The sequence below is a fragment of the Pecten maximus genome, chromosome 13 (genome assembly GCF_902652985.1).
Source record: "Pecten maximus chromosome 13, xPecMax1.1, whole genome shotgun sequence".
NCBI lineage: Eukaryota > Metazoa > Mollusca > Bivalvia > Pectinida > Pectinidae > Pecten > Pecten maximus.
Window position 1 is genome coordinate 14,528,640 of NC_047027.1, and position 24,375 is coordinate 14,553,014.

General features: G+C 34.9%; 1 long non-coding RNA gene across 1 annotated transcript; it reads left to right on the forward strand.

Annotated features, from left to right (window-relative positions):
* The first annotated feature begins 9,196 nt into the window (after positions 1 to 9,196).
* LOC117341255 lies at positions 9,197 to 13,589 on the forward strand. The gene is made up of 5 exons (XR_004535599.1): positions 9,197 to 9,271; positions 12,067 to 12,253; positions 12,428 to 12,567; positions 13,251 to 13,327; positions 13,418 to 13,589. It is a non-coding gene; the product is annotated as an uncharacterized LOC117341255 (long non-coding RNA).
* Positions 13,590 to 24,375: the final 10,786 nt, after the last annotated feature.

Genomic DNA, 24,375 nt, shown 5'->3' on the forward strand with positions numbered 1-24,375 from the left:
TGGTTATACTGTCCCGTCCCAGTATATGTTTATGTTAAACAATCAGTAATGTAAAAACACAAGAGAATAACTACCTCGTGATGTCACAGGGTTACTGTGATGATCCAAGTTGTCCATCCACAGCATCAGAATGTTAATTTACACTGTCCATATTTCTCTACCTTCAGAATTCACAGCCACACTAACTTACACTGTCCATATTTCTCTACCTTCAGAATTCACAGCCACACTGATTAACTCTGAATCTGTTACTTTCTGAATAAACATTTCCAGTTTGTACCAGAATTTAACTCCATACATTTGTTATTTTATCCTGATAATACCAGTTTTTATCAAAACTTAAATCAACTGAATTGAACAATCCTTCTGATGGTAAATAATGTTGCCAAACGTCGGTTCTCTGGAAGAACGCCCACAGGAATGCATCAGGACCTGTCAGCGTACATCCGCATCTGTACACGTCTCTGTCTATACAGGAAGTCCTCAACTGTACTGCGGCGCGTTCGTTGTTGTTGTAATGCTTGTAAAGATACTGTAGGGTTCAAACCGTCTATCATCAAGAAAACTTTGAATATCAAGAATTCAATAAAGAAATGGTTACTGAAATTTCAAAATAACCATTGACAATTGCTAATCATGATTGACTTGTGTAATCAAGCACTATAATTGTACAAATAATGAATGATAACATACTTGTTATGATATCGATCGTTGTATAATGTACACTACGAAAAACATAACCGGTACGGTCAGGGATGTAAATAAAAGTTGTATTATATCATCAATAAAAGTACTGATGTTGACCGGTACAGTCGGGATGTAAATTAAAGTTGTATTATATCATAAATACAGGTACTGATGTTGACCGGTACGGTCAGGGATGTAAATCATGTACTAATGTTGACCGGTACGGTCAGGGATGTAAATTTAAGCTGTATGATATTATTATTACAGGTACTTATGTTGACAAGTACGGTCAGGGATGTAAATCAAAGTTATAGTATATCATAAATACAGGTACTGATGTTGACCGGTACAGTCAGGGATGTAAATTAAAGTTGTATTATATCTTTAAAACAGGTACTTATGTAGACCGGTACAGTCAGGGATGTTAATTTAAGCTGTATTATATCTTTAAAACAGGTACTTATGGTGACCGGTACAGTCAGGGATGTTAATTTAAGCTGCATTATATCATTAATGCAGGTACTAATGTTGACCGGTACAGTCAGGGATGTAAATCAAAGTTGTATTATATTATGAATACAGGTACTTATGTGGACCGGTACGGTCAGGGATGTAAATTAAAGTTGTATTATATCATCAATACAAGTACTGATGTTGACCGGTACAGTCAGGGATGTAAATTAAAGTTGTAGTATATCATAATACAGGTACTAATATTGACCGGTACGGTCGGTGATGTAAATTAAAGTTGTAGTATATCATTAATACAGGTACTCATGTGGACCTGTACGGTCAGGGATGTAAATTTAAGCTGTAATATATCTTTAATACATGTACTAATGCTGACCGGTACGGTCAGGGATGTAAATTAGAGTTGTATTATATTATGAATACAGGTACTTATGTGGACCTGTACGGTCAGGGATGTAAATTCAAGCTATAATATATCTTTATTACATGTATTAATGCTGACCGGTACGGTCAGGGATGTAAATTAAAGTTGTATTATATCATTAATACAGGTACTGATATTGACCGGTGCGCCAGGGATGTAAATCAATATTTGAATCTGTCGTGTTTCTAAGGAGAGTGCAACTTTTTGTCAGTTTTCCGTGGTGCAAGTTTCACAAAATATCTAAATGTTTGGTTACCTCAATCTGTTGCCATGCGCTAGCCGTTCGCCTTTTAATGTAGTATATTTAAGAAATAATTAACGATGATTCGTGTATTTTTGCAGGATATACAACGAGGACGAGGATATTTTGCAATTAATTTTGAGTTATTAATTAAAATTACAAAATATCCGAGTCCGAGTTGTATATCCTGCAACAATGCACGAGTCAAAGTTGATTATTTCTATTCTACCGTGTACAGTTTAGTTCTGAGATCGACCTCTTTCTAATAGAAAAACAGCAAAGAAACCCCGGGAAAACCTAGTAATTAATTTCTTGAGTATTGCATTATTTGTTGTTGAAATATACAGGCAATACAGTACTACGATCAAGAGCATCTATCATATGGCATTGATTTTGAAGATTAAAAAAAAGGGATAAAAAAGGGGGAAAAAGAGGGGGGGGGGGGGGGCTTCGTAGGATCCGAACTCGCGTCGTGATAACAATTAATTGAAATACAAACCCATTAGCCCACTCGGCTATAGTAACCATTTCCAAAACTGGTGAATATTAGATATATAAAATTATAACAGCCGTGACTCACGACCGTGTATTATTGGCACGAGCGTGAGTTATTGGAAAATAATACATGGTTTTAAACCAATTAAAACTGGCGTTACATAGCAAACATGGTAGAATGTAGAATTGCGAGGAAATCTCAGCACTATATGGGAAACCTGTACACCTATCGGCTGCGATTTGTAGTTATATCGGAGAAAATAAGTTTCATCTTTAAACGGATACATGGAGTGGATATCAGTGTCGAAAGTTTGAAAATTGTCCAGATGTAATGACTGCTGTAGCGGAGATTATCTATCCATACACTGCCCTCTATGTCCAGTTTCAAAATATAAACCCAGAGCAGCATCAAAATTACGTGCACATTTGGAAGTGCATTGAAAAACACGCATAGCAGGTAGAAATGGTAAGTAGCGAACAAAGTCCATTCCTTAAGTAAAGAGTTATAATGATATAAGCAGGGTCCGTTTTTAGATAATTGGTCACTACTTACTAATGGGGTAATGCTCTTTTCCGCGTCAGCGTCTACACACCTTAAATTTATGCAGGTAAGTATTTAAAAAGATAGTGTGTCCACAAGTATGCATCATAGACCCCTCTAATTTGGCATATACAACCATTAGATATTTAAGATAGATGTCACGTCAATTTACTGTTGATTTATTGGGTAATTTTTGGACGTAACATTCGTCCTGTTAATTGTGAAAGACTTTTAAGTTTACGAATATGTATCCCATATAAGTTCATAAATAATTGTGGAACAAATACTGTTGACAATTTGAACTTATGACGTATGTATTGATGATCAATCTCAAACGACAATGCCGAAAAACCCTGTAATGATATAACTTTTAAGATTCGCCAATTTTAGTGTCAGGACCCGAACGAAGTGAAGGTTGAAGTAGTTGGTTTCCCATCAAAATCTTTTGCGTGTCCATATTTGGTTCTCTTTAATATTTGATACATTACAATTTGTGTGAGCGATTATTACCAGCTAACATCATACAATGGTAAATTACTACGTGAAGTGGCCAATTCAAAAAGGTGTCGTATTGTTTCTCTTTTAAAAGTGCAAGCAAAATAATGGTAAGGTAAATATCATATATCTGTTTCACTCATATGACTCTTGCTTCGCACTCGAGAAAAAAATGTACTTTGTTTCTGTATTTAGTAATAGTGATATACTGATAAAGCATATAGATCTCTTTGTGTATGAGGGAAACATTTCCTCTGGACCAAATCATTTCTTTTTCATGCTTTATAGCTAACGTCCATAATGCACCAACTACATGTGCAAGTAAAGCTAGTATTTTCTCAAAGTAGAATGTGATATTCAAAATCCCCCGCCGAAGATCCAGATGACACTTTATGAAATATTTTTGCATGCCAATTAAAATCATTTGTTATGCGAAGTACTAGAATGTGGAAAATAACTTCAATGGCAATAACACACAAATCACAAAGAATGCAGCTATCAAACTGTAATCACATCTTCACATAGTGGTGTACCACACTTCAAAACGTAGATCTTATCCTCAGGGCACAGTAAATTTGTTCCCGAATCCCTTGACCATTACTGTCCATCGTAGATTACTGTTCACAATTCTATTCCCGAAGCAAATGTATACAAACACTGGGTCAGTTTGTGGAAACAGCTGGTCGACTCAAGGCGATAATACTCATTTATCAAACAATTAATTATAGTCATTGACAGTATGGCTGTCCTGCCGTCAAGATAACACTCTTTAGTTAAAACAAGTTTTATTTCCAGATAAATGCAAAAAGACTGGACACAAGTTACCCTAGAAATTTAAGTTACTCTGCATTCATGTACAGATGTATATATAAAATTGTAAAGTTGCTGAAAAGATTATCTGCATATTTATCGCATCATCGAATGTGCGTGTGTGTGTGTCTTTTCTGGTCGTTAGTAAATATTAGTTGTTCGATATGTTAAGTGCTAAGAGTAAACTAATGACCCGAAATTCGAGTGGTAATTTAATTCAGTTATCTTTCAATTCTAAACTGTCTTATAAACCAGTGCAGGGATATTGTTTTACTTGTCAGGACACCTGGCTTGCTAACCTTTAGTATATGTCCAATAAGGTTAAGTCATCACCTCTCCGGATTAAGGGGGGCACAACTTATTTCAAGCCTATTTGCTTGTGTCATTTTTCATGTGAAGGTATGATGAAAGTATCGTGCATGTTACTAGTCAGTTTCATCGTAAATATCTTAGCTAGGCGCACGTCAACGCTTACCTCCAAGTCTAACACAAAACAGTCTCAGAAGATTGAGTTTATTGTACCCCGGGGGTATACTGGAACCATCCTAAACCGATGGGCCGATTCCAATGAAACCTCACACGCATATAAAAGATCGAATGTAGATTTGCATGCAGCTGTTAAAATTACAAAATTTCGGTTGGCATGGTGGCCGGTCATTTTCAACAGGTTTTCCTTGTCCGGACAGCTTCTTGACTGGTGATCCGATTCCAATGAAACTTCACACAAATATAAAGGGTCGTGTGTAGAATTATGGTTACTATGGTAATAGGTCATTATAAAGAGCTATACCCCTCAGTCGTTTGGCCGATTTTATATTTATCCAATATGAAATATGAATTTGTAAGTATTCAAAATACCACAAAACTGTACTTTGCAAATAGCATGGAGGGGGAGCGGGGTGTATAAGTCAGCCATAGGTTTACAGTTATAAAAGGTCATAATTTTTTTTTAAAGATGTTTTATCTCCCAATACAGGTAAATATGAATGATTAGAAAACAAGAAGACTGTTTCATGTTTTTTATGCAACATTTTAAATATCTTGAACACCTGTACTTAACGCTAAACTGTATCTTTATATCTTTTAAATTTAAGATGCGAATAGATAATTGATTGCATTCAGATGAAATTCCGTCGCGCAGTCTCCACATTTTACCCGAAATTCTGTAATACAAATGTATATTTATTTATTCAGTTATTCCATTTGCTGCTATTGATAACATATATTTCTTTACCGTACGGCACTGAGATACATTTGATGCATTTTTGTGACCAGTTGTGAATACGTTGTCAGCGGTGTTACATTTGAATTATCATACTTGTTGTAATACTATTGATATATTAGTTTGTTTCTTAAAATTGGTATATTAATGATAAAAGATTATTTGAATACAAACTTCAAATATATGTCCGTGATAGAACATATTGGATGTTTTCGTGTTCATAATATCGTAAGTGAAAACAATGAAATAATTAAAAAATGCACTTTTAATATACGCACTGACTATAATCCCGTAGATCGTAGCCCTATTCTCAGCGATCATCGTTGTTTCTCAAACTTTTCTTTATAAGGTATTTCATGTTATCTAAAGTATGTTATATCTTGTATGATACATCTTATAATACTGAATAGCATTACCGGCCTTAATTATATAATATTAATCATTGGCGTAATGATAGATAATAATTTGAGTTATAGAACACACATTAATAGTATAGTTAACAAGGCAAACAGCATAGTTGGATTAATTAGGTCATTTGTTTATCTCGATACAGAAATGTTTAAATTATTATTAAAAGCACTAGTAAGACCCCACTTAGAGTACGCCGCCAGTGTTTGGAGCCCTTACAAAGCCAAAGACATTGATCTTATCGAGAATGTGCAAAGAAGAGCGACTAAGCTACTACCTGGCTTTAAGGATATGGCATATACGGAACGCATAGAGAAATTAAAACTACCAACACTAAAGCATCGCAGGATTAGAGGAGACATGATAAACGTCTTCAAAATTATTAACAATATATACGATTCACTTTACTTCCAAATGGACAATACAAACAAAACCAGGGGCCACTCCAAGAAAATATATAAGAAAAGATGTCATCTGGATATAAGAAAAAACTTTTTCAGTCATAGAATAGTAGATATATGCAAAAATAATTGTTTCAGCTACCAATAATTAAATAAGTATTTATATAATAATCCGAATGTTTATGTTAATGACCGTAGCGACTAAACCACAACTGTTCTGAATACATAATGACAAAATTAGATGATCAGACCACACTGGGACATTGTACGATGTTTACTTGCCGAAATATACGCATTTTAATTCCAATCCAAACCGCCTCACAGCTTCGGGTCGCCATCTTTGCTCGAATCAAAACACCTGTGCGTTTGAAAGAGTCAGTACTGCAAAGCTTCTAAATGATCTTGTGATACAAATTTCAAGATTATGATAGAAACGAAATACAGTATTGATTTTAAAATAATTTGATTTAAATTACTTATGCTTTAGGTTAGCAAATAGTAGCAATTATTTACAATGAACTTTGAGGTTGTACTCAATACTGATCACGATGCTTTTATTTAGACGTTTTCTATTTTTTTTCGCTTCATTTCATTTAAAGAATTGTTTTAGATTTCCCAGTAATTTCGCGGGAAATGAATTTGATGACGAAGGAAGCCCACCTGCTATAGAATCAGGCATCTATAGTCGATAAGTGGAGGTTTGGAGTGGATAACACTTGGGTCCATTAGCTGTATGACATTTCGTGGCGTCGGTTATTAGAACGTGACCCAGAATATGCAGTCATGATATAATAAAGCTTTAATTTACATCCCTGACTGTACCGGTCAATATTAGTACCTGTATTAATGATATAATACAACTTTAATTTACATCCCTGACTGTACCGGTCAATATTAGTACCTGTATTAATGATATAATACAACTTTAATTTACATCCCTGACTGTACCGGTCAATATTAGTACCTGTATTAATGATATAATAAAGCTTTAATTTACATCCCTGACTGTACCGGTCAACATCAGTACCTGTATTAATGATATAATGCAACTTTAATTTACATCCCTGACCGTACCGGTCAACATTAGTACCTGTATTAATGATATAATAAAGCTTTAATTTACATCCCTGACTGTACCGGTCAACATCAGTACCTGTATTAATGATATAATACAACTTTAATTTACATCCCTGACCGTACCGGTCAACATCAGTACCTGTATTAATGATATAATACAACTTTAATTTACATCCCTGACGTACCGGTCAATATTAGTACCTGTATTAATGATATAATACAACTTTAATTTACATCCCTGACTGTACCGGTCAACATCAGTACCTGTATTAATGATATAATACAACTTTAATTTACATCCCTGACTGTACCGGTCAATATTAGTACCTGTATTAATGATATAATACAACTTTGATTTACATCCCTGACTGTACCGGTCAATATTAGTACCTGTATTAATGATATAATACAACTTTAATTTACATCCCTGACTGTACCGGTCAACATTAGTACCTGTATTATGATATAATACAACTTTAATTTACATCCCTGACCGTACCGGTCAGTATTAGTACCTGTATTAATGATATAATACAACTTTGATTTACATCCCTGACCGTACCGGTCAACATCAGTACCTGTATTAATGATATAATACAAATTTAATTTACATCCGTGACCGTACCGGTCAGCATTAGTACCAGTATTTATGATATAATAAAGCTTTAATTTACATCCCTGACTGTACCGGTCAACATCAGTACCTGTAATAATATTATAATACAGCTTTAATTTACATCCCTGACCGTACCGGTCAACAGTAGTACCATTATTAAAGATATATTACAGCTTTAATCTACATCCCTGACTGTACCGGTCAACATTAGTACCTGTATTCATGATATAATACAGCTTTAATTTACATCCCTGACTGTACCGGTCAACATCAGTACCTGTATTAATGATATAATACACCTTAAATTTACATCCCTGACCGTACCGGTCAACATAAGTACCTGTATTTATGATATACTACAACTTTGATTTACATCCCTGACCGTACCGGTCAACATTAGTACCTGTATTAATGATAGAATTCAGCTTAAATTAACATCCCTCACTGTACCGGTCAACATTAGTACCTGTTTTAAAGATATAATACAACTTTGATTTACATCCCTGACTATACCGGTCAACATTAGTACCTGTTTTTATGATATCCTGAAGTATAATGATTTATTTTAAAATCTATCTATTAAGAGTACGGAAATTTATATTCAGAGGGCACGGTATGTCCAAAGGGCAGTATATGTGTAGACGTGGCTACTACCTGTTGACAGGGACACTGCCCCTGGGTATACAATGTAATTTACATCAGAACTCTGTCTATTTGGACACGAGTTATATATTTACCTAAGTATTTAGTGATTTGGATTTTGTAATTCACATCGTCCCTAGTATATATAGAAGCAGAGAGACAAGACAGTCAGAGAGAGCCTTTGGACCATAGGTGACTGGTCCTCGGGTCAGTCCCGGCCAGTAGGCCGCCCTGGCCGGGCGGGGACACACTTTACAACTCTCTCTCACAGGAGTGAGGACATACATACAAAATGTACATTGCAAATATGTAAATTATGCAACGTGTATGTAAATAAACACGAAGAAGAATTCATCATCACAACAATCACCAACTAAGTATTTAAAAACCATTTCATTATATCTGTATGATGTCAAATTATATCTGATTTGAAATCATTTTTGACAATACTACAACTTTAATTTACATCCCTGACCGTACCGGTCAGCATTAGTACCTGTATTAACGATATATAACAGCTTTAATTTACATCCCTGATGTAATGTTGAGAGGAACAGTTGTAGTATTGCCATTCGTCTTTAAATAACACTTAACGTGTAACAAAAGCCTGTATAGACGTCACAGTAATGTTGTATCGAATGCACCCGAATGTACAGTTGGGTCCTTCCGGTACAGACAGAGACCTGTGCGGGCGGGTAGGCTGACAGACCCTATGTGAGATTATCGACAGACAAAGCCATTGTGAGTCATGTTTACAAACTGTGACATATTTAAATGCTGTTGTTACCCTGGGATGTATGTGTGTTGGGTAATAATATGTACACACGTCTGTTAGGTATGTGTATTGGGTAAAAATATGTACATATGTCTGTTAGGTATGTATATTGTGTAATAATATGTGCATACATGTATGTCTGTTAGGTATGTGTATTGGGTAATAATATGTACATATGTCTGTTAGGTATGCGTATTGATTCATTTATCAGTGTATCAATTGTTGTTGGTTGAAATCGTATGCGAGTAGTATTATATCTATAACTTTTCCTACTGAGTATAATCCTAGTATGTATTTATTTTTTAGTCTTATCAATAACCAAGGATTCAGTTTTCACAGAGCATCCGTGCTCTTTGATATTTTGCAAATAAAACAAAAAAGATTTTCAAACTCAGGCTATTTCTAATACCTTGTCAAATAAGTATTTTACAACGCTGCAACTTGCAACGTATTTTTTTTTTGCCGTCAATATTTAGTCCAGATTTGTTAATTATCATGCAAACCACAACGCCCTAATAAAATTACCATTACCTGATCCAAGACTAAGCTGGTGGGGATGGGGATCAAAACAATTTCTTTCTTTTTTTAAAGAGGTTTTAAGGAAAAAACGGTTTTAATTTGTAAATCTCTGATTTTGGGGGTTGATGGTGCGCTAGAATGCACCACAGAGCTTTATATATTTCATTTTTTTCTTTCGGGGGAGCACACCCGGACACATAACCCCCCCCCCCCCCCCCCCAAAAAAAAAAAAACAAAAAACAAAAGCCGCAAGGGCCCCCCCTTTCCCAAAATCCTGTATCCACTACTGGTAAGGTATGTGTATTGGGTAAAAATGTCTGTTAGGTAGGCCTATGTGTATTGGGTAAAAATGTCTGCTAGGTATGTGTATTGGGTAATAATATGTACATACCGGTATGTCTGTAAGGTATGTGTATTGGGTAATAATATGTACATGTGTGTGTTAGGTATGTGTATTGGGTAATAATATGTACATATGTCTGTTAGGTTGTGTATTGGGTAATAATATGTACATATATGTTAGGTATGTGTATTGGGTAATAATATGTACATATGTCTGTTAGGTATGTGTATTGGGTAATACTATGTACATATGTCTGTTAGGTATGTGTATTGGGTAATAATATGTACATGTGTGGGTTAGGTATGTGTATTGGGTAATAATATGTACATATGTCTGTTAGGTATGTGTATTGGGTAATAATATGTACATGTGTCTGTTAGGTATGTGTATTGGGTAATAATATGTACATATGTCTGTTAGGTTGTGTATTGGGTAATAATATGTACATATATGTTAGGTATGTGTATTGGGTAATAATATGTACATATGTCTGTTAGGTATGTGTATTGGGTAATACTATGTACATATGTCTGTTAGGTATGTGTATTGGGTAATAATATGTACATGTGTGGGTTAGGTATGTGTATTGGGTAATAATATGTACATATGTCTGTTAGGTATGTGTATTGGGTAATAATATGTACATGTGTCTGTTAGGTATGTGTATTGGGTAATAATATGTACATATGTCTGTTAGGTTGTGTATTGGGTAATAATATGTACATATATGTTAGGTATGTGTATTGGGTAATAATATGTACATATGTCTGTTAGGTATGTGTATTGGGTAATACTATGTACATATGTCTGTTAGGTATGTGTATTGGGTAATAATATGTACATGTGTGGGTTAGGTATGTGTATTGGGTAATAATATGTACATATGTCTGTTAGGTATGTGTATTGGGTAATAATATGTACATGTGTCTGTTAGGTATGTGTATTGGGTAATAATATGTACATGTGTGTGTTAGGTATGTGTATTGGGTAATAATATGTACATGTGTCTGTTAGGTATGTGTATTGGGTAATAATATGTACATGTGTGTGTTAGGTATGAGTATTGGGTAATAATATGTACATATGTCTGTTAGGTATGTGTATTGGGTAATAATATGTACATATGTCTGTTAGGTATGTGTAATGGGTAATAATATGTACATATGTCTGTTAGGTATGTGTATTGCGTAATAATATGTACATATGTCTGTTAGGTATGTGTATTTGGTAATATTTGTTTGTTTGTTTTTGTTTAACGTCCTATTAACAGCCAGGGTCATTTAAGGACGTGCCAGGTTTTAAAGGTGGAGGAAAGCCGGAGTTCCCGGAGAAAAACCACCGGCAACTGCCCCACGTAGGTTTCGAACTCGCAACCCATAGGTGGAGGGCTAGTGTTAAAGTGTCGGGACACTCGGCCACTCGGCCACCGCGGCCCTGTTGGGTAATAATATGTACATATGTGTGTTAGGTATGTGTATTAATATGTACATATGTGTGTTAGGTATGTGTATTGGGTAATAATATGTACATATGTGTGTTAGGTATGTGTATTGGGTAATAATATGTACATATGTGTGTTAGGTATGTGTATTGGGTAATAATATATATATGTATGTTAGGTATGTGTATTGGGTAATTATATGTACATATGTGTGTTAGGTATGTGTATTGGGTAATAATATGTACATATGTCTGTTAGGTATGTGTATTGGGTAATAATATGTACATATGTCTGTTAGGTATGTGTATTGGGTAATAATATGTACATATGTCTGTTAGGTATGTGTATTGGGTAATAATATGTAGTTTCATTCAATTTTAAACAATTACTACAGTTCATTAATATATTTAGAACATATCTAAAATGTTAAAGTAAACACAGATATACATGTATTACAGGTGAAGGAGCGGGCTGTGAAATGTCTCTTTCAGTGTTCTTGGACAATTGCAGAGAGGGTTCTTTACACAATGGGCAACAGGGAACTTCCTCCAGCCAACAGGCTGAAAACTGACCAACCTGTCTCGTATTGCCAACCGTGGCAGGGAACCTCTCCAACCATAGGAATCCCAGGAAGATGATTTTGATGTAGGCACAACTGGCATAAGTTACTTCATTCGTTATAAACATTTGATACATGTTAATTCACCAACTTAATTGCGTCATCTAAAGAAACATTACGTAATTTGAAAGTCCAATTCAAATTCATTAATGTGTATATATTTGTTGTAATGGTTTAATGATAATATTTCCTATTATTAGATTGCCCATAATTTCCTCCAGAAGGATTTCTCCAAGCAGACATCTCTCACGACTGACAGTGACGCCTCGTCTTTTCCACTCAGGAACAGCTTGATTTGCTCTCGGACATTCAGACTTGGTACGTCCACGGAACATTCAAGGTATGTCTAAATACAGATCACGATTATAATTTGTTACCTATTTTTGTCTAGGGCTGTAACGAGATCCCGACCCAGGTTTGAAATTGTGTACCTGAACCAATTAAACATTGATGTTTAGTGCTCTGTAAACATGTCTCCTGTAGGAACAGTTACATTGTTACATCGTCTGTTTACACTTTTTCAGGGCCGCAAAACATGCTGCCTCGAAAACAGTAATGTTCTACTAAGAAGTAAGAACTATTCAAAGCATTCATTTAACACAAACAAATCCATGTTCATAATATTGAAGGCCTCTCCTGTTCTATCCTAAACGCCCATATAGGGCTACAACTTACAAATCAACAGCCAACGGGTAACCGCGGGTACGGGTGGGGTTATAAAGACCCGAGGCAAAAAATTTGTACCTGTGACAGCCCTAATTTTTTCAATAGCACGTTATACTGAGTATGTTAAGTTTATTAAACCTTAAACTATGTACTTTTTGCTGTTATACACAATATTATTTCCAAATATTACACCTTAAGATATTTACTTCATACTGTCATACTCAATATATTTCCAATTTCATTATAAGAATGAGTACTTAAATTATATACTACTAATAAAATAATTTCGTTAATTTTGTTATGTTGTCAAGCACCATTTTGTGCAGTTGTTTTCAATTCGTGAGTTCATCTCCTCAGACGCCAATGAAAACACCAAGCAAGTTCCACTGCTATTTGTCATGATGACACGCCGACAAACCGCAGATTATGTGAAGGTAAACATTAGGTGGTTACTGTCGTAAATTTATATATATACTACATATTATTAATCCCAAACAGTAGCTAATAATCGTGGTATGTTTTAGGTGTTTGAGACTATACTTTTACCTGGTCGAGCTGCCATCCTAATAGATGGTTGTTGCAGATTTTGAGAAAGCGACGCGGGCGGCTACCAGATCATGTATCCCCGGAGTTGCCATCAGGAGTTACAACTTCCACTAGAACCAGGCTATTTGGTGGAAGGTTCAGGAAGTTGGTCTCCAGGTAAGCATCGTTCAGTAAAGCACATAAGAAATATTCTATCAAAACATGTATAATTTTTAGCTCACCTGTCCGAAAGGCAAGTGAGCTTATGCCGTGGTGTGGCGTCCGTCCGTCCGTCCGTCCGGCGTCAACTTTTTCATTCAAACAACTTCTTCTCAATAACCAAGAGGCCCAGGGACTTGATATTGGGCCTGCAGCATGCTGGGGTGAAGGGCTACAAAGTTTGTTCAAATAAATGACCTTGACCTTCATTCGAGGTCACATGTGTCAAATAGGCTATAATCTTCAAACAACTTCTTATCAATAACCAAAAGGCCGAGGGACTTGATATTAGGCCTGTAGCATGCTGGGGTGAAGGGCTACAAAGTTTGTTAAAGTAAATGACCTTGACCTTCATTCAAGGTCACATGGGTCAAATAGGTCATAATCTACAAACGACTTCTCAATAACCAAGAAGCCCAGGGACTTGATATTGGACCTGTAGCATGCTGGGGTGAAGGGCTACAAAGTTTGTTCAAATAAATGACATTGACCTTCATTCAAGGTCACATGGGTCAAATAGGTTATAATCTCCAAACGACTTCTTCTCAATAACCAAGAGGCACAGGGACTTGATATTGGGCCTGTAGCATGCTGGGTTGAAGGGCTACCAATTTTGTTCAAATAAATGATGTTGACCTACATTTAAGGTCACAGGGGTAAATCTGTAAACAATAATTTTGCGATAGCCAAAAGCCTCCGAGACCTGATATTAGGCCAATAGAATGCTGGAATGAAGGACTAGAAAATTTACTAATATGAATAAACCCAGCTTACTATGATATTTGAATAAAGAGGTTATCAGCATAGTATCTGTAGAAATGACCTCAATAAACTTCAAAGTTGCTGTAGAGCCAGGTGAGCGATACAGGCCCATTGGGCATCTTGTTTCTCGTTTACCTACATGATTAGGATTACATCTCCCAATGCAGATTTTATACAAAAATCACGTTCAATTCTTTCTAATTATTTGTTAATTATCACGACATGGCCTTAATACAACATTTCTTCTGATACCGAGGTGTGGTATCCTCCAATGACACAATACTTATCTCTATCTACGTTGCGTTGTTTAGGGTCTGTAGTGTCCTTGTCTTTAAACGTTAATCAATACTAATGTGGAATGTATAACGCCCGGAGGTGATAAGCCACATAATTCAATGAAACTGGCATATGTAGTATTTAGATGTGGTATTGATTTACCATCACTTATCACTTATGATAATGAATACTTCAACTTGCTTGTAACAAGCATTTCCATTGGATTAAAAATGTATGGTATCAGTCCATAACGTAAATAATAATGTCGCTTTTTGAAACGTCGCTTTTGGTTGGTTCATTATTCGTACAGATTTTTCATACCAAAAGCGCTTTTCCAGCACTTTTTCGCAATTTTCTTGGAGGATTTAAAAAGGGAACTGTTGATTTTTTTTGTCTTTCAATTAAAGACAAAAATGGAAAAAAATGTGTCCAGTTCTTACAAGATACGGACTCTGTATAAGGAACTCTGCACTGAAGGGTTAATTTTTGAAAATACTGTTCATCAGAAGACACTGCGCAAAACACAAAGATAGCATTTTTTCACTAATTGTTGATTTAATTGTTCCTAAACTTACAAGTAAATGGCGAATAATGTACAAAAACTTCAACCACGTGACAGCTAAAGAGTTGGAGAAACTCGGAACAGGATATTCCTCCAGACTCAATAGCGAAGTTCCTTATTTTTACGCACAACTTATCCTTTTTCGACAACTCCCTACTTTAGTTTTAACATTAGTTTTATATGTGCATTATATTAACTATAATTTTATGCATAAATAGAGGCCTTGGATACGTTATTCTAAACCCAGCAGTTTAAAAGTCCCTCTCTTGTCTGTACATAAAGATTTTTATTCTCTCGATAAACGTGTAAATTCTCCCTTTTCTCGTTTTTGTGGTCAGCAATTATATGCTACTTACCGGGAAACATTCTGTAACTTTATATTTTAGATTTCCTGATTTTTTTTAACTTACTATGTTCTGCTTCCAGTTAGTATAACTTCTGTTGGTTAATTTATGTGAACACATAATACAAGGGTAACTACTATACGCTAAAGGTCAAAGGTTATCAGATGCATCGAGTGTTGAGTACACGTCTTGATGAAAGTACTCACGCGCACTCGGGCTGACATTTCGATACTCAAAATTGAAATTTATCAAAAATTATTACATTTGCTACTGTTATACCTTTTATTGCTAATAACTGGACATAAAAATGGACATTTTCTTGACCAAATATTTTATTCAATCAGTTTAATAGGCATTGACACCTAAATTTCATACCGAGAAACGTGCAGCAAAACAATGTTGAAATGTAATTGTCGGCGATCATCATGTTTTCTATCAACCTTACTTCTTGTTTACTATAAAAATCGTATTTTATTCTGATATTAGCGATTTTACTCGAAATTTGAAGTAAGAAGGATTTTTTTTCTGTGAAATAATTGGAAGGTGACAAAAGATTCTCTGTCGAGTTTACTACCCGGTTATCAGTTTATCCAGGTTTTATTGTATCCTCAAAAGAGAAAACGAAAAATAATACTTTTGTGCATTTTAAAGCAAGAAAACAGACAACTAGGTATAATTCTAACACTAAATCAACTAACCGAGGGTAAAACATGACCAAAAATGAATGTGGCCTTGTTAAGTAGAACAGGTGTCCCGTTGCATTCAAACATGCAGTTTGTTAACTTCATAATTAATATGACAGTTTAATTGATCAATGGTGATTGACACAAGTATAAAATCTCATTCGAACAACACCGTCTAAATTTGAAATTTTGTTTTTTTCTCTCCTTTCCATGCACTTCTATCTTCCCAATGACTCACTTGACACTGCCTCTGTTGATCGGACGTTAAAGTACACACAGGGGATACCGTCCTCTAATGACCATTACTGATGATAGGACGGTTAACAATACACAGGGGAGGCCGTCCTCTAATTGCTATGGCTGATGAAAGGACGTTTGACTTCACACAAGGGAGGCCGTCCTTAAATGGCCATAGCTGTTGATAGAATGGTTTACAATACACAAGACTTTTTCAGGATACCAAAACTTTATTGATAGTTATTTGATATACATACTAGTTCCATTGGGTAGGCCATCTGACAATACCAGTAACAGATCCGCTGTGTCCATTGTAGCTGAGGAGAAGCCGTTGATCTCTCAGGATAACTATAAAGGTTATAATTATATATGTTACATATATTACATATATTGCAAAACGCCATTTAATGATGTTTATTATAATACAAAATATGTACTTTTAGTTTTGTTGATGTTTTGATTGACGATTTGACAATTATTTACTTAGAGCAAAGAAAGACTAAAACACTTAACGCGAATTACGAACATACTATCGAACGTAAAAATAAACCAGGTGTGTTAGGTATTGCTAAATCAATACATATCCCCTACCGGCCCCTGCGAAAAATAATAAGTGACCTTGACCTTGCCCTAAAAACCATGAAACTCGAACTTGATCTTTAGCTACTCACACTAAATGACTGAGAAAAGTGCGGAAAACTCAGTGGACGGACTGACACACGGATGGGGAGGAAACCTATAGTTCCCATATTTTAAATCAACACGTGAAAATAGAAGTTATATTTTGGTATACATTACTTCAATGTTTATCATCAATCAATGAAATTTATTGAGACCTGTTGATTTTAATTTTATGACAGAATTTGATAGGTGTGGAATGGAAACTCATGTTGAGGACGTTTAAACATTTTACCTTGGAGAGGTTTGGAGGACAGGGGAATTGAGCTCACAGCCCCTAAATCCTGCCAATGTATATTGATTTATAGATCTATTAGATACATTTTCATAAGTAATGAAACATATACAAGTTTTACAATATTGGGATAATATATCAACTGAACATGGAAATTCTTTGATTTTAAAGAGATGTACATCATTTTGCATTGCTATAGATCAAACATCTGAGCTACCTTGGCTTGATTCCAGTCAGCCTCGTTTTCACTAAGAGTGTAACATCGACCTCCTACATAGGCAGGACACCACGGAGCTGCCAATAGAATGACAAGCTAACGTATGGCTACTGATGTCCATTTCATAATTATAACATACATTGTAACAAAAACCAAGCGATATTACAAAGGGTCCCACAATAATAATAACAGGTAATAAAAACAAATGAGGGTGGGGTGTCCTTTTCAATATTGAAAAAAAGCGCCCATGTACCTTAAGAAGTAATCGTCATAAGTTTTAGCTTCCAATACCTCAAATGAAAATTACAATATTTGTCATCCAAATGTCTCGGATAAATTGAATCTATATAAACAAAAAAACGTTGTGATAATATGACGTCACACTCACCTGTGACGATACAGACATATCCTCCCAGTGTCAATGTAACACATACACTACTGGCGTTACAGACAACTCCTGAGCAAGCTCCAAGGTTCTCCTGCCAACAAAAATTATACGAACTTCTCAATATAGCTACTGACGTTTCGTAAGAGAGGTTAAGCGATCATTAAAGGATTGGCAAACAAGAAAACAAAACCTTAACGCTAAAACAAAATATAACGACAGGTGTGTATTTACATAGCAAAACCGTTAGTTATTTAAACTGTTATAAATTCGCCAAACAAGAAACAACGCTTTTGAAAAATAAATTAAATTTCTTTAAAATCAAACTACTTTTTGACCATTGTAGTTACATATTTCCATTGTGCAGATTTTAAACAAATACATTTCAGATTTTAAGTTAGAAGTTACTTCAATGAACACTCGATACACTCTTCTTTCATTAATGTTTGCTATACGCCATTGGTTGTTACCACACTTATCATTGTTGAAAACCAATGCGATGACAATGAACGTGTTATGTAAGTTACGAGTGCATATTTTCATGTTCCGATCATATTTATAATCAATTTAGTTCTTTATAATTGTTTGGTGATTTTAGTTTTGTGACCGTCTTTTCGGTGTTGCTTGGTTCTAAATGACCCCAACTGTGGATGGGTAGGAAAACAACAATACAAAATAAATAATTCAAGATCATATATCCGGAATTCGGTAATGATAATTGAAAGAAATAAGTTTCTACATTACACATAACTGGATGAATTGTTTATCAAAGTATTTTCAAAGTGCATTTCAAATGTTAACCCGAAAAGACTCGTTTAAAAGTTATAAGGTCAAATCATCGATTCTACTTTCCGACAGACATCATGACCTATTTTGATTTTGAGTTTTGGAAAGCTTATCATAATGAATCACGGCAAGAAAAGTTATAATTTATATAATTATGATATTGATGACAACATGGTTTTATGTTTTAAAAATGTTCAAATTTTAATATTTTAAAATAAAGAAAATAATGATGGCCCAGAAAATAAAATGTTCAACTAAAATAGGGTTAACCTTCTAAACATTCACAGAAAATTCTAGCATTTTTTTTCATCCTTATTTTGAAATAATCCCTCCTTTTAAATATCAAATTTCTCGAAAACGTCTAGATACGAGAAAATTAGAATCGAAGAGCATAGTATTTACATATTTATATTTTGTATAAGATCATTCATGTCAATTTTCATAACAATCGGTTCGTTATTTCCGAACCGTGATGTATCACATACATGAATTGCATACATTTTCATCAGCAAATACTAATTATAAAAAAAATAGGATATAGTGAAATAAATATTTTAATTACTTACCATTATTGTTATCTGTGTTTCCATAGTTGTATTTCTCAGCAGTGTACACGTAAGGGTATCCCTGTCGTACGATACACTCCCACACTCCGTGTATCGTCCACATTCCCGGATACACTGACCGTATCCTGAGGGACTCAGTTGTCGATACACTGATGAAGGGTCGAGTGAATCTCTGTCTTCTCCGCCACTCGGGAGGGAACGACACTCCTCCGAACCCACGTACGTGATCACGATAACAGTTATAATTAGCTTATATAAATCAAACATGAGGTTATATTTCCCAGTAAAAATACGGAATTATTTGTTTATCTGTGTAAAATATGTACACTAGGAACGCACAACTTCGATGTTTCTGAAAAGTTCATGTTTTGAGAAGAAGCGCCATCTTGTTAAACGTTTAGATGAAGTTCTTTAAGACGCTGTATAAAGTATATAACTGCTGTATTCCTGTCACATTTTGTACTGTCGACAAACAATTAACCTATATAATTATCTCGTACACTGCCTTATTACCATCAAATCAAAATGCAAAATGCTTTACATGTATTTTCTGTGATTTCCGTTACTGTACATGGATGACGTCAAATGAGTTGCCAATGTTGAAAATTCTTCATATATTTATTATATAACTATATTAAATATACAACATCGTTGTTATTGTTTTCACAAGACGATCGAATTCATTTTATATTTCTATTGGGTTTTTTTACAACATGGCGCTTTTTACGAGGAATCATTCTGATTGGTCACATTATCCTCCAATCACACAAACCTTCATCTGTCGATGTTGTAAATATTAGCCTAGCCTTGAAATGGAAATCAATATGAATGTGGTAATGTGGGTAATGTGGTAATGTGGTAATGGTAATGTGGTAATGTGGTAATGTGTGGTAATGTGGTAATGTGTGGTAATGTGGTAATGTGGTAATGTGGTAATGTGGTAATGTGGTAATGTGGTAATGTGGTAATGTGTGGTAATGTGGTAATGTGGTAATGTGGTAATGTGGTAATGTGGTAATGTGTGGTAATGGTAATGTGGTAATGTGGTAATGTGGTAATGTGGTAATGTGTGGTAATGGTAATGTGGTAATGTGGTAATGTGGTAATGTGGTAATGTGTGGTAATGGTAATGTGGTAATGTGGTAATGTGTGGTAATGGTAATGTGGTAATGTGGTAATGTGTGGTAATGTGGTAATGTGGTAATGTGGTAATGTGGTAATGTGGTAATGTGGTATGTGGTAATGTGGTAATGTGGTAATGTAATGTGGTAATGTGGTAATGTGGTAATGTGGTATGTGGTATGTGGTGGTAATGTGGTAATGTGGTAATGTGGTGGTAATGTGGTAATGTGGTAATGTGGTGGTAATGTGGTAATGTGGTAATGTGGTATGTGGTAATGTGGTAATGTGGTATGTGGTAATGTGGTAATGTGGTAATGTAATGTGGTAATGTGGTATGTGGTATGTGGTGGTAATGTGGTAATGTGGTAATGTGGTAATGTGGTGGTAATGTGGTAATGTGGTAATGTGGTGGTAATGTGGTAATGTGGTATGTGGTATGTGGTATGTGGTAATGTGGTATGTGGTAATGTGGTAATGTGGTAATGTGGTATGTGGTATGTGGTGGTAATGTGGTATGTGGTAATGTGGTAATGTGGTATGTGGTGGTAATGTGGTAATGTGGTATGTGGTAATGTGGTGGTAATGTGGTAATGTGGTAATGTGGTAATGTGGTATGTGGTATGTGGTGGTAATGTGGTAATGTGGTATGTGGTGGTAATGTGGTAATGTGGTAATGTGTGGTAATGGTAATGTGGTAATGTGGTAATGTGGTAGGTAATGTGGTAATGTGGTAATGTGGTAATGTGGTAATGTGGTAATGTGGTAATGTGGTATGTGGTAATGTGGTAATGTAATGTGGTAATGTGGTAATGTGGTATGTGGTATGTGGTGGTAATGTGGTAATGTGGTAATGTGGTGGTAATGTGGTAATGTGGTAATGTGGTATGTGGTATGTGGTGGTAATGTGGTAATGTGGTAATGTGGTGGTAATGTGGTAATGTGGTGGTAATGTGGTAATGTGGTAATGTGGTAATGTGGTATGTGGTGGTAATGTGGGTATGTGGTATGTGGTGGTAATGTGGTAATGTGGTAATGTGGTAATGTGGTGGTAATGTGGTAATGTGGTAATGTGTGGTAATGGTAATGTGGTAATGTGGTAATGTGGTAGGTAATGTGGTAATGTGGTAATGTGGTAATGTAATGTGGCAATGTGGTAATGTGGTAATGTGGTAGGTAATGTGGTAGGTAATGTGGTAATGTGGTAATGTGCATAAGGAAGGTACCTTAAATATTTTTCTCTAAAATTATGTTATACTTCCTATTAAAATGTTAAAGTTAAGGAATTTCCAGACTTACCTCCGGATGAGAGAAGGATGCTTAGTATAGCAATTGCATCCAACGTACACAAATCCTCGCCCATTCTTTTTTGGTTGTTCTTCTTTGGTGCCGCAATGCAGGTCGGGCGTGTTTCGCGGTTCTGTGGGTATGATGTTTGAAATGCCTCCCTAAATGCCATACTTCAATGATACTATTCACAACCGCCATTTACATTTCATGGTCAAAATAGAATCGATATTAATACGTATATAAAGTCAAATTTGGTCAAAGAAATGCTCATAAAACTGTATTGTGTGTTTTAGACTTTTGTGAGCATAAATACATATTGTTTTTTTGTTGTTTTTTTTTGTAATACATGTTATGTATATTCGTTACCAGCGAGCCTGTCGTGTTCCCCTGAAGCATGCATTTCTTCGCATCTTTTTTTTCGAAACAGCTCAACAAATTACATGTAAACAGCATAGTAAGCCATAATACATAAATGTATACTAACAATTAATCAAGCTACTTAAGTTGCATTATAATACTTATTTAAAGGCTTGTAAAATATGACTGGATAATCTATTTAGATTTCCTTAATGAAGGTTCCTTAACTAGATTATTTCCTTAAATCCAAAAAAAGTGTTCTTATAGAAAGTTCATTTAGGGAATTTCCTGACGTCAAAGAACAATGATGAAAAAATGTCTGTTTCGGCAACACAGTGATGTGTCTATACAAATGAGGATATAGTTATGGTATTTAACGTATGTGTTCCTCGTGATCTTTTTTATTGGTACTACATTTGTGGACCTGATGACCTTTGACCTTCTTCAAAGAAAAACCGTCTAACCTGCTCTACACCATGTTAACTGTATGAGATATTTGATATGTGTATTCCTTGTCATTCGTACTATATTTACATATCTTGACCGTGGCCTTTGACCTACTCATTCTTTTAAAAACGTAATTCTGAATTTAAAACCACTGGACAGATATGTTGTCTTCTGACAACTCCTGTTATAGAAAAGAAGTGACATATGACATACATCAAAAGGTATAGTAATAATATTAAATTATATTCCTATCTTACTTAGGATTAAAATTTATGTCGTTCAATTGAGAAAATTAATGTGGATATCATTGTTTTCATTGTTCTTTGAAAGAATGAATAAACATCAAATCTTGGGATATTGTATATTAACTGGTGTGACTTTTCGTATATTTAACTTTGTATATTGATAATATTACTATTATGATCTAACGTCTGGTTTTATTACATTGATACTAGGTTTTGTTATTCTAGATTTAAATAAAAATGGTTTTTTTCTAAACCTGAATTATTAACAGAGGTTAGGTTTAAACCCATGTAGGATTTTGTTTAAGATGATATTTTTTTTTACAAATACTTCGCAAGAAAAATGGCAAATAAATTCAAAAATACTATTTACACAGGATGAATTTGCTTCCATGTAGCTGTTTCTGGTTTCGAGAAGTGTTTGGTGAATTATTTGATGACATTGCTGATGTCTAATTCCATATTGATTACAAACTCTATAGATATCCAGACCATTAAAATGACACTGGGCCATCTTCTTTTTCTCCTTCTTTTTTCCCCGTCTACACTTGTATTTCGGATCAGGTCCAACCGCTGATGAAGTGATGTATTGAATGGAGACTGGAATCAGTTATTTACATAACATCGTCAAATACGGTAACACGCAGACAGTAAAATATTGAAGGGTATTTCATATTTTAGTGCAATGTTCTTCAATGGATTATTTAAAACCATTTAACATTATTTTTCTATCATGCATCATATTCCACCACTTATTAATAACGAGTATAAAACCAGTTATTTATAAAAACCTTTTAATTACATAGCACGCGAACAGTAACATGTTGAAGAGTATTGTATACAAAGGGACAAAGTTGTTCTAGACAACGGTTTAAAAGGATCGCAAACATTAAAATCACAATAAAAATATGGCATATTTGTGAAAATGAAGTTTTGATTCAACTCTAAGGCAATCTTTAAAAAATGTACCGAGATGATAGGTACTTGTACGTGTCTCTAGGTAAATATATCTCGCATAAAAGCATTTCATATTTTTTCTTAATCGCATGAGCCTTGTTGAGAACATTATGTACAAATAGCTGGAACAATATGAAATGCATTTGTATGTATTTCAAACATACAATGTGTTTAACCAGTTCGTTTGACATCAGTGATTTTTATATTTTTACCTTTTAACATTTTAGTTTGGTGTGATTTATTTTCCTACTAGTCTGTGGTGTTATTTGGTCGAAATGACTCAAATTGTCGATAGGCCGTAAAACAATACAATACACATAAAATACAACATAATAGACGTTTAGCTGTTTAATTGTCTATGTTGTTAGTGAAACAACCTCTGAATATACTTATCGGCATGCACACTGTACTGTAGCTAGCACTCAGTACGGCAAAAAAAAATGTTGGGACAAATTTTCAAAAAGCGGCAGATTCGGGGCATCGGTGTTGAGCTTCCAAACTCTTTGGATTATTTTCCTTTTTTTAACCCTACAGGCGATACGGGGTCGATTTGTAAAATATCAAGTAGTACAAAATGCCAATTTACAAATGAAGT